General features: G+C 41.2%; 1 protein-coding gene across 1 annotated transcript in view; it reads left to right on the forward strand.

Moving 5' to 3' along the window:
- The first annotated feature begins 361 nt into the window (after positions 1–361).
- Positions 362–12,499, forward strand: part of LOC115463689 (alpha-1,4-N-acetylglucosaminyltransferase-like) — a 95,492-nt gene continuing 83,354 nt past the window's right edge. Inside the window, exon 1 of the mRNA XM_030194410.1 lies at positions 362–427. The gene's annotated coding sequence lies outside the window, so the exon portion shown is untranslated. The remainder of the gene's footprint in view (positions 428–12,499) is intronic.

The following is a 12,499-nucleotide window of genomic DNA, read 5'->3' on the forward strand; positions in this document are numbered from 1 at the left end:
AGGTCACTTTTCAGCACACCTTAGTAAAAGGACCCCTTAATGAGCTATGCATGCAAATCCTAATTAGTGCCAATTAGAACTGATAATTGCTTGTTAACTTCCAATTACCAATGCTGATTGGCTTATTAACCAATTAAGTTGCACGTGCAAAACAGAATAAGCTCAGATTTGCAAGTGCAATTTTAGTTGCACTGTATAGAATCTGGGGGTTAATCCATTCCAGAGGGACTTTCCTTATTACAAAATTGTTTATTACATCTGCTTGTTAGGGAACATCTCCTCATTATAATAGAGGAGGAACTGGACAAACTGGTAGGGCAGGTTGAAAATACATCCAAGACTGAGACTAATTCCAGTGTTTGCAAGACAGTGAAAGGATTAAGGAGAGGACTTTGGATGAGACTGCAGTGCACTTTGCACCAATAAGGTAAGATGATTTTTATAAAATATGTACATTTTTTCAAGTGTGTTCAAAAAATATGGGAACTGATTAAGCTATATCTATGGTAAAGCCAATGTATTTTTTTTTATTTCTAATATTTTTATTTAATTTTATCAATGGAACAAAACACAAATGGCTAAAATGTTAGCCAGTATACAAATATGAACAATAAACTGAGCATCAAACAATATACATATGTGATACAAGATAAATATATCAATTATTATGGTTACAGATTTGTAACGATGGTTAGGTAGACATATCGTGAGAACAGATAGTTAAAAGAACATATCTACACAAGAATACTACATATTTGATCTTGAAGACCATGTTTTCCTGTATTTGGTAATTGAATTATACTTCTCAGCCGCTGCATATTCATATTTGGCAAGTATACATACTGAATTCCAGCACGTTAAGTAGGTTGCCTTGGATAAGTCTTTCCAGCAGAAGAAAAGTATTCTTAATGCTGTTTGGAGAAGTAAATCCAAAAGTTGTGATTGATATTTATCCAGTGGGCAATGTATAGCTAATGATCCTAATATGGCTATTTTATATGAGAAGGACACTGGTATCTTCAATGTAGATGATGTGGTGTTCCATATTGATCTCCAATATTCTTGTATAAAAGTACAGGAGTAAATAATATGTTTAAGAGTTCCTTTATCTTTATTGCATGACCAGCATTTTTCCGTGTTGTTTTTGGGAACTGATGTTTTTAGTTTGGCAATTTTACTTGGAGTCCAGAGAGCTCTATGTGCCAAGTAAAGCATGGATTGCGATGTAGATGCAAATCTAGTAGTATGTGTAGTTCTAAATCAGAATTTATTCCATAGTTGTTCGTCGAGTTGAAGATTTAAATCATGTTCCCAGGATTCCATAATTTTAGTAGGTGCTTTGAATTTTGCTTGTTGAAGTATTTTGTACCGTTTGGAGGCAGCTCCTTTAGATAACATTAAAGTTCTACCAATTTGCCAATAACTAGGAGGATCAGTAGGAAGTTTAGTAATGTCAGTAGTAGCAGTTATGCAGTGCTTAAGTTGTATCCATTTATAGTGGTGGGTATTAGGAATACCAAATTTCAAGCATAACTGTGAGGAGGGAACCCAGGTTTTGTCTTTTATAATATCATTTAATGACCATATGCCGGCTTTTTTCCATAGAGGCCAGTTTATACAAGTTTTGTTGATTTTAAAGGTAGGATTGTTCCATATTGGGGTAAATATGGAATGCCTTGATGGCTTTTTAACAACAGTGTCAAGTTCATTGAATAGAGTATTAAGAGTTATAAACAAAACATTCTTATTTAACTTAGTATATTGAGACCATGGAAGGTAATGTAAAGGCACATCTTTATGTTTATGAGTTTCTATATAGAACCAAGAAGGGTAATTAAGTAGTTCCTCTTTGGGCATAAATATTAAATTTTGTTTCAGAAGAAAAGACATGTGATAGTCATAAAAACTAGAAAATTTTACTCCACCATTTGTTGGACTAGCTTTTAATTTCTTTATGGCTATTCTTGGAGTCTTGTTTGCCCATAAAAAGTTTATTAATTTTGATTTGATTTTTATTTATAAATTGTTGATTTTAGTAATATTGGAAACATGCTGAGTTGATTTTTGATTGTAAAGCCAATGTATGATATTGCATTCAAAATCACATTGTTTAAATTGTGCTAATGCATGTGATTGAATCTAGACCCTCCCCCCCCCCCCCCCCCCGATTTCATTGCCACTACAATTAAGGTTAGTATTACTTATTTAAGGGCCCTTTTACTAAGGCACGCCTAAAAGTGGATTGCGCTGGTGTAGGTACGTGTTTTAGATGTGCGCTGGTCCATTTCCTCAGTGCGCCTGGAAAAAAGGCATTTTATTTTTGTGCCGGAAAATGGACGGGTGGCAAAATTAAAACCAGTACGCGTCTATTTTCGGCCTGAGACCTTACCGCCACCCACTGACTTAGCGGTAAAGTCTCACATGCTAACCGGGTGGTAAGGGTTCAACACACGTAAACTGTCGATTAACGCCAGGTCGATTAACACCAGGTAAGCGCCACGCGGTAGAAAATAGAAAATATTTTCTACTGCGTGTTTTGGGCGTGTGACAAAAATGGGATCACCACCTGGGGTATGCGGTAGCCAGGTGGTAGTGCTCACTTAGAGGTACTTATCAGATAACATTACTAGATAGCAATATTATAAACTTGGGTCCAGGGGTGTACCTCTGTAATCAGAATAACATGTTAGCTTAGCTGTGCTGTAAGAATAAACCATGCCAGAGAGATGAAATATATTAGGTTTATTATGTAAGAAAAATATATGTAGAAGTAATTCTGTAGCAAATTGCAAAGCAAAATACAAAATCTGGCTATAAAAATAGATTATCACATATATCTATATCTATCTATCTATATATATATATAATATGATTCTCCCAAAGGACTAACTAAATGAGTGGCAACACCACCAATCACTACTGATATCCTAATGAATCATAGGAGAACTCACACCAACAGTCTTATGCCAAATACTTAGCAGCTAAATACACAGACCACAAGTTCTGTCCACTAGACCTGTCTGCCTCAGATAAAAACCCAGAATTAATTACCCCGACTAGAGGAAAATTTCCAGATCTCATCTTTGCCGTCTGTCACATATTCCCAATGGTAGATAAGTGGAACTCCTCATAATCTCAAGCTGAATTCTCAGCGAGTCTCTCTCACGCCTGAGATAAGGTCCAAGGTCTATTCTGAATACAGATGGCACCGTCAGTAGACAAGTCCTTGTTGTTGTGGTGCAAACCTCAGGAACAGGTTACAATGCACACAGTTCACTGATGATAGGAAAATCAGTCTCTAGCTGTGACTCAGAGCCGGCTATTCACTTTCAAATCCTCTGGTGATCTTATCTTCTTCCGTTCTCCCCCGACTCTCTCCTTATCCCCCCCCCTCGTCTAACTGACTTTCTTCCGTCCAAAACTTTTGGTATCTCAGGGTCAGATGATACCTTTGGACAAATCACGGACGGTGACATAATGTCCAGGCAACTTCATGGGCAATAAGTGAGCCTTTGTTAGATGGTATACAAACTCCCTGTCTGGTCTCACACATCCTGGAGCCATGACTGTTTCTCCTACAATGTTCCCAGGAGATAACGGGGCAAGTCTGCATCAAAGACTGTCCTTGGAATGTAGAAATCTTGCAATGCTCAGCAGTACTTTTCCATAGCAAGAAAGCTGGTTTCTGATGGTTACTGAAGCTTACAGGTCACAGGTTGTAGAATCCATCTTGTTCTAAGAATGGTTCAGGCTTTACAGGCCAAGACCAGCAAAGGTGAGATCTCAGGTAAATACCCCTACAGCACTCAAGCAGTAGCAGATCAACCTGACAAGATGATAACACTCACAACCTCGGGATACGCAGTAGTCAGGAACTGATGATGGTACATGATTAGGAATTCAGGCAGCTGGTGAAACTCTTCTCAGCCAGGCAAGAGTAACCAGGAAAGTGATGCCACAGATTAATGAGCCTTTGTCCTGTGGCAGGCTTGGAGCCGATAGTAGCAAACTTGGGCTGCATCAGATAACAGATGATAACAGCTTCCAGGAAAGGGCTCTTAAACTCAGCTTGACACGAACATGATGTCACGGAGGGGCATAATCGAAAGGGATGCCCAAGTTTTGTTGAGGACGTCCTTGCAAAACGTCCTGAAGGAGGGGCGGGGAAACTCATATTAACGAAACAAGATGAACGTCCAACTTTCGTTTCGATAATATGGTTGGGGATGCCCAAATCTTGACATTTAGGTCGTCCTTAGAGATGGTCGTCCTTAGAGATGGTCGTCCCTAGAGTTGGTCGTTTCAGATTTTCGGCGATAATGGAAACCAAGGACGTCCATCTCAGAAATGACCAAATGCAAGCCCTTTGGTCATGGGAGGAGCCAGCATTTGTAGTGTACTAGTCCCCCTGACATGCCAGGACACCAACCTGGGCACCCTAGGGGGCACTGCAGTGGACTTCATAAAATGCTCCCAGGAAGAAGCTCCCTTACCTTGTTTGTTGAACCCTCCAAACCCCCCCTAAAACCCACTACTCACAACTGTACACCACTACCATAGCCCTTAAGGGTGAAGGGGGCACCTAGATGTGGGTACAGTGGGTTTGTGGTGGGTTTTGGAGGGTTCGCTGTTTCCTTCACAAACGTAACAGGAAGGGAGGGGGATGGGCCTGGGTCCGCCTGTCTGAAGTGCACTGCACCCACTAAAACTGGGAGCTGCATACTGCTGTGATGGACCTGAGTATAACATCCGAGGCTGGCATAGAGGCTGGCAAAAAATATTTTTAAAGATGTTTTTTGAGGGTGGGAGGGGGTTAGTGACCACTAGGGGAGTAAGGGGAGGTTATCCCCAATTCTCTCCGGTGGTCATCTAGTCATTTTGGGCACCTTTTTATGCCTTGGTCGTAAGAAAAACACGACCAGGTAAAGTCCTCAAAGTGCTCGTCAGGGACGCCATTTTTTTTCCATTATTGGTCGAATACGTCCATGTGTTAGGTACGCCTAAGTCCTGTCTTCACTACACCTCCGATACGCCCCCTTGAACTTTGACGGAAAGCAGTTGGGGACGTCCAAAAATCAGCTTTCAATTATACCGATTTGGATGACCCTAGGAGAAGGACATCCATCTTCCAATTTGTGTCGAAAGATGGGCGTCCTTCTCTTTCGAAAATGAGCCTGATGGTGTTCTCCAGTGGTATATCCTTGGGCCTAAGAACCAGGCCTTCACCCTCCTGTATGTTCTTATTCTGTCCCAAGTACAGTAAACAAAAGTTGTTGTTATAAACAGTTGTTTTGCCTTTGTCAGCCTCGATGTGTCTGCAATGTCTTAGAGGCCTATTACAGTACCAAGTCTCTGCATGAGAGCTGACATAGGCTGTTTGTAATTGTCAGATTCACAATGTAAAATAGTGCTTCATGGTACTGCTTTTATGCAGGGTTTTGTCCCTACACCCCCCCCCTCTGTCAAGGACCTTTGGCTTGAAATAGAAACCAAAGGGGCTTGAAACACTAACTAAAGGACAAAAGTGTGCATAATCTTGTTCACCAAGACAGATATGAATCAATACAACTTATGCCAGTTCAGAAGTACAAGGCTCTTAACAATGCACATGAACATGAAAGCATATGAGATGACATCGTGGGTTATTGTAGATTAGCAAGCAATATAAATGACCTGGGTCAATGTCCATAAGTAAACCAAGTAATGCAAAAGTTTCAGTGACTGTTCGTAAAAGTCAAGAGTTATCAGTTCATTGGAAAAGAAATGCCACTTGAACCAAGGTAATGATGATGCACTAGTATTAACCACATGGGTGGTAAAGTTAAGGCATCCAAGAAATACAACATGTCCAGTAGGCGGCATTCTAGCACCCTGTAAACACTCCATCAGAATGACTAGATGCTGGATATGTTCTTCTTGAGGCCTGCAACAAATACTACCAATAGTTAATAAAGTGCAAATGATAAAACTGCTAAATGTATTCACTATAAAGGTAATGTTCATTGTGGATAGGTAACTAGGCTGTAATCAGTCCTCCAATTACTTAAAGCTGGTAACCAAGGCAAACCCCAAAGTCTAAAACCAGGTTGTGATCAGTCATCTGATTGTTTAAAATGGGTGGCCATGGTAAATCAAAGTCCAGGTAATATAGGTTAATGATGGAACATAACAATTGCATGATACACAATGACATGGAGTAGCGTAAAATGTTACATCATACTTAATTTATAAGTGTCAACAACAACAGATGAATTACATACTGTACTATGATTTAAAAAAAAATGTTTTATTTATCAATAATGTCAAATTTATTAAACACAGAGATACTTGTACAGAAAAGTATGATTTTACATTATTTCAATACTCAACAAACATAAATAAAAATGTAAAGAGGAAAAATCTTATACCAATTATACTCAAGTCCACATTTTGGGTCCACGATTACATTCAATGGAAATTCTAATTTAAGGAAACAAGAAATTAAGGTAGATGACCTAACGTGCCATTAAATTCCTATTACCAAAAAAGAGAGCATATTCAGTAGGTATTAGGTACAAATTACCCCCTAGTGAACCATTTAGCTGACAAGAAAGCAGTAAGGTGAGAAGGTTCGTAAAAGACATATTTGACTGATTGGTATCTGACTATACCTTTACACGGATATCACAGGAAAAAATAGCCCCCTAGCTGAAGAACACCTGGTTTCATTAACAGGAACTGCCAACATCTCTTCTGCATATCTCTAGAAACATCTGGAAAATTTTGAATTTTCAATCCCCAAAACGTTTTTCTCCTTATTTTTGAAATACTTTCTCATTAACCAATTTTTATCAGGCGCCAATACCACAGTAGGGACTAAGGTTGATGCCATAACTAAATCAGTGTCTGAGGACTCAAAGAGAGCGGAAACATCCAATGTTTGAATTTCTTGAGCTTGCTCATCATTTACTGGTTTATTAGGCAAATAATATACTTGTGGAAAAGGTGGAATAGATTCTTCAGTGCCCCCCCCCCCCCCTCCTATATTTCCTTAATATATTTTTTTAACATATCTCGAGGGGTAACTGCAAATTGTTTAGAAAAATTAAGGAATCAGAGATTATTACTCCTGGATAATTTTTCAAGCGATTCAGTTTTCCTCCTCAAGTTAGACAAATCTTTCACAATGTTGGTTTGTAGATTCTGTATATCTCTCTCTTGTATTGTTGAATTAAACCTTCTAATCCAACATCAGTTTTCTTCAACTTCCCTTCCAAGGTAGTCAGATATTGACCCAATTTTTGGACCTGGGGATATAAAGTTTACTATGAGAGACCACAAACTATCCAGAGTGACTTCAACAGGTTTGGTAATTGATAAAGTAAATGGTATAGACTGTACCTTAGGTTCCATAGTAGTTTTATCACTCTCTACTCACTGCATCCAGCGTCCCCTTAGCGATAAAAAAAACCCGCGGCTGCCTCTGCTGGTAAAGCCAGCAACCCCTGGCTCCCCAGAACTCCATTGGGCTGATCCAGTGCCTCTCATCATTCGACCTCTGCGGAACATTCCACATGCAGGGTAGAAGATGTTGACATCGGGGAGCTGCTGCCTCGCTGTTGAGGGGGAGCTCTCATGCTGGGGCTGAGTGTAACCTCTAGTCCATGGTGCATTCCGGGACCTCCATTCGCCCCGTGCTGCTCCTTCAGGCTGCTCACCGACTCAACAGGAATCTCAGTCCTCTGAAGATACGAATCTATCATGAAGAAACATAAGAGGAATTCTGCCACTGAAAGGCATCCGCAACAGCTCGTCCCCTTCTCTTCAGCATTGTGGCCAACAACAAGGACCACAGAGAACACTCCCACACATCAGGTACGTGCAGCAGCCATCTTGGTCCCAGTCCTGTACTATGATTTTTATAACACAGAGGGGAAAAACACACAGTGTGTGGAAAACCTAGGAATTTCTTTGACACTTGGATGTAGGTGGCATATAATAAGGCAGTTTTTATTTTAGGTAACAATTTTATTAAAAATTGTATTTTGAGAGGGGAAAATGAGGTGGTGTGGACAAAAAAACCCTCCTTGTTTATTTGCACTAAAGATAGTGATGTATCAAAACAACAAGCTACCAAGTGGAGTAGCCTGGATCAAGTGTCATTTGGAAATACTTGACAGGTGTGTTAGTGCAAGTCACTCTAAAAATGTGAATGTGAAAAATAATTGGTACCTTAAGAATTAGTCTTTGGTTTTGCATAATTAGACCAAAAAGAAAATGTTTCAAATATATATGAGTGTAGGCCAAACAAGATAATGTACAATGTATAGGTCAGGACTCTATCAGAGGGTCTGCACTGTATTCCTTGATAGAAACCTTTCAAGGTAGAGAACAGATGACACCAACAGGTGACAAGGTTCAGGCCTAGCTGTGAAATCTGTACATGTAGCTACATAAACTTTATATACATAATTCAAGCGTGAAACTATTTTCAAATTATTCTCATACTGTTTTATCTATCTATCTATCTATCTATCTATCTATCTATCTATCTATCTATCTATCTATCTATCTATCTATCTATACAGTGCAATCCACTTAAGTGCAAGGGTCTGGGACCAAAGAAATACATGCAGTTAACCGGAGCGTGCACTTAACTGCCGTGACCCAAAGAAGCTTGACATCTGATACACATTATACGTACAGTATACAGTCTCCGTTAACTGATGTTGTACTGTCTCCGTTAACTGACGTTAGGCTTACTTGAAGTAATCAGTCATAGTCCTCTGTACACTCTTGTGTCTGTGAGTTCCATAGACTACGTCTGCCAGACAGTAACAACTGTCATAGCACTGACATCCAGTGGCCTCCAGATAGGCCCGCACGGTGTTGAGACTCTCCAGCGCTCTTGCAAAAGTGACAGGAGGTTGTTGAATTTCGTCAGCATGTGCCTCACTGCTCATTTCATCATCTGTTTCATCATCAGCCATTGCCTATGTGTAGGCGCATATCTGGACATCAGTGCTGTCATCAGCTGTTTGTAGATCGCAATCAACAGCTACGTAGTGATGAAACTCCTCTTCAGTAACACCGGCTGGGATGTCAATAGCCTGTTCATCTGATGCGTTTGCAACAGCTGCATCTGTTTTGTCCCTCTCCATATTCCTAACAAAGCTTGCCCGCTTGTAGCAGTTCACAATGGTTGCCTGTGTAACATGATTCCAGGCTTCTTTCTGCATATGTAGGGAATCCAACAGTGATAGATTACGAGCCAGTTCAACAGCACATTTATCCTTGCCAGTCTGGTCATCCATAACACTCATCAGACGACGTAGCACAAGAGCCCAATAATGTTGTTTGAATGACAAGACCCAGAACTGAAAGCTGCAGAGCAGCCACAAAGACACAAACAGACAAAGACTAAACACAAAACTATAACCCAGAGACAGGACTAGCAAACAAACAACAACCTAATCTAACTACCCATTGACTAAAACAGACAAGAATCAAGGCAAGGAACCAGACTGAGCAGAAGCGCAAACAGCACCCCAACAAACCTCAGGGCCTTATGCGATGCAAAGGCAAAGCAGAAAGATTTCAGAATGGCTAATAAACCCAGCAGCAGCTGAGGCTCAGCAATCATCAGGCAACTACGGGAGCTGTGCAGGTTCAAACAAAGGAGCAAGTCTGGCAGTCTGGAAGATCCGGACCGGACTGGGCTGAAATCTGGAATGGGTGACAATAACCAGCTAGTTCAATGCAGCCACCAGGTCTGGCCACCAGGTGGCGAGATGAGTGAGAGCCTGAAACATGGGCAGAATCGTAACAGTTTGAAATTGGTTATTATGCCCTGTTCCATAGGTTGGATCAGAGAGGTAGTGTTTGGTGGCAGCCTGACATCATCACTGCTTCCAAATTTCCCCAGTCATCCATGAATTTGCGTTAGCCTCGTATGACACAGGAAGTCGCTTAACATTCTTGAAGCAATGGGGCTGTTTGCTCTTTCCAATGACGAGTGGTTCCAACTTCTCACTCCCATCCATATTGTAGCAAGGGAGGATTGTCAGTCGGTCCTTCGATGTTTTACCTCCTGTAGTTTTGGTTTGTTTGAATGCAAGTGTTCCATCAGGAATCGCTCGCCAGTAGAGACCGTTTTCGTTAGCATTGAAAATGTCACGAGGTGCAAACTCGTTCAAAATGGTAGGAAGAACTGAAACAATCCAATTTTCAGCACCAAAGTCATCAGTGTCTTGTTTTTCACCATACTGTTTCTTGAACTTTATGTTGTTCCTCTCCTTCCATCTTTCCAACCATCCAACAGTGGCTTTGAATTCAGTTAGTCCAAGACTTTCAGCTAGCTTATTAGCTTTCTCCATAAGCAGTGGACCACTGACAGGAAACTGTCTGCTCTTGACTTGAGAAAACCACCGAAGAAGAGCATCTTCTACCTCCTCAGCTTTTCCTGCCTGTTTTCGTTTCCATTGTGGATTTGTATTGCTTTGCCAGTCTTTCAGAAGCTGATCTTTCTGCTTCAAGATACGTGAAATTTGACTGGGAATGACACCATATTCTTTAGCAATAGATGCTTGACTTTGTTTGTTTTCTAATTTTTTAAGAACTTCTATTCGTTCAGCCAGTTTTAAAGTCTTACAGTTGCGCGATGACGACAATGACGACCCCAGTGTACACTCTAACAACATTCTTTTGCTTTTTCTGCCTGTGGCAGTTAAAGGGGCAGTAAATTTGATATCTCGTTGGTTGTCACGCGCCAATCGGCTTCCATATTCCGTGCACGCGCATATGCGGAGTCTTTCCTGCAGAGGAGCAATCTTAAACCATGCATATAAGCGAATCTTGCACTTATCAGTGGTGCGCTAAACTGAAGTTTGTCCCCATAGAAATTGATGGCACCAAAAACGGGACTGAAGTACAGCATGCAGTTAAACAGAGCATGCGCTTCTCGGATAAGCGCATGCTCTGTTTAACTGCATGCCGTACTTCCAAGGAAGAGGGGACGGAAGAGAGAAGAAGTGAGATGAACATGGATGGAGGGGAGGAGAGAGGAGAAATGCTGGACATGGATGGAGGGGGAGAGGAAAAATGCTGGATGTGATGGAGAGAGGAAGAAGATGCATACTGACAAGGTGAGGGAAAGGGAAAAGAGGAGAAAATCTGCACATGGATGACAGGCAAAAGCTGGATCCACTCTATACCTCCTCCGGTCAAGTCCACAGAGGACCCAGCTTTTACCTATGGATGTAGGGCAAGAAATGAAGGAGGAAAGTAAAGAAATAAATGGAAAGGAAGCCCTGGAAATGGAGTTAAGGGATCAGATAAAGAGCCTCAGAATCAGAGACTGGGACCAACATGTTCAGAAAAACAATCACCAGACAACAAAGGTAGAAAAAAATCATTTTATTTTCATTTTAGTGTTTGGAAGATGTCCAATTTGAGAATTTACATCTGCTGTCTTATTTTGCACTGGATATACTAGAGCTATAACAGCTTATAGAAATTATTTATAATGAAAAAAAATCACAAGATATATTTTGCTCCTATACTGGTATAGTATTTTTAATGATACTGCTTATATGCGCCACGGCTGATATAAGAGGTGTGGCTAATGTGGGTGTGGCTACCATAAGGGGCGGAGCCACATATGGTGACTCCACCCATAATGAGTACCGGTACCTTTTTTCCTACAAAAAAAGCACTGCTCCTACTGCTGTCCCCCTCCCTTCCCGATGCTCCTGCAGCTTGTTCTCTCCTGTCCTCTGCACACTGGCAGCCTTTTCTCTGCTGCCACTGCACTCTCTGGCATCTCATCCCACCCCCACCACACGTAGCCCTCCAAACTTGCCTTGTACACATGGCGGCATTAACCAAACTCTGCTCCGCTACTCTCTGTAACCGTAGCCCTCCCTCTCTAGTGTACAACTCCTGCAGCAGGAAACAGGAAATTTCATCAGAGAAGGCGGGATGCTAGAGAGGGAGGGCTCCGGTTACAGAGTAGAGTGGAACAGCGTATCCTTAATGCCACAATGTGTACAATGCAAGTTCGGAGGATGGCGGGTGGGCAGGATGAGATGCCAGAGGGCAGGTTGGCAGGAGAGAAAAGGCTGCTGGTATATGGTGGTGGGTAGGAGAGAACAAGCTGCAGGAGCACTGGGGAGGAAGGGGGCAGTGGTAGGAGAGAGCAGCATAAAAGTATTAGCGCAAGTTAAACATTTTAACACGTTAATTGCGTTAAAACACATTAAATGAACAGCCCTACTTTCTAATATTTAATACTGACTGTATATATGGGTGACCTAACAAAACAAAAAAAAAAAAAAAAAACCTTTTATTTAGGAAAAACTAAGTGTGGCTATTATAGGTAGAGATACATATGCAGTGTTTTTTTTTGTAGGAAAAAAGGTACTGGTACTCATTATGGGTGGGGTCACCATTATGGCTCTGCCCCTATGGTAGCCCCACCCACAGTAGACACACGCCTTATACCATGGCACATATAAACAGG

The sequence above is a fragment of the Microcaecilia unicolor genome, chromosome 2 (genome assembly GCF_901765095.1).
Source record: "Microcaecilia unicolor chromosome 2, aMicUni1.1, whole genome shotgun sequence".
Classification (NCBI taxonomy): Eukaryota; Metazoa; Chordata; class Amphibia; order Gymnophiona; family Siphonopidae; genus Microcaecilia; species Microcaecilia unicolor.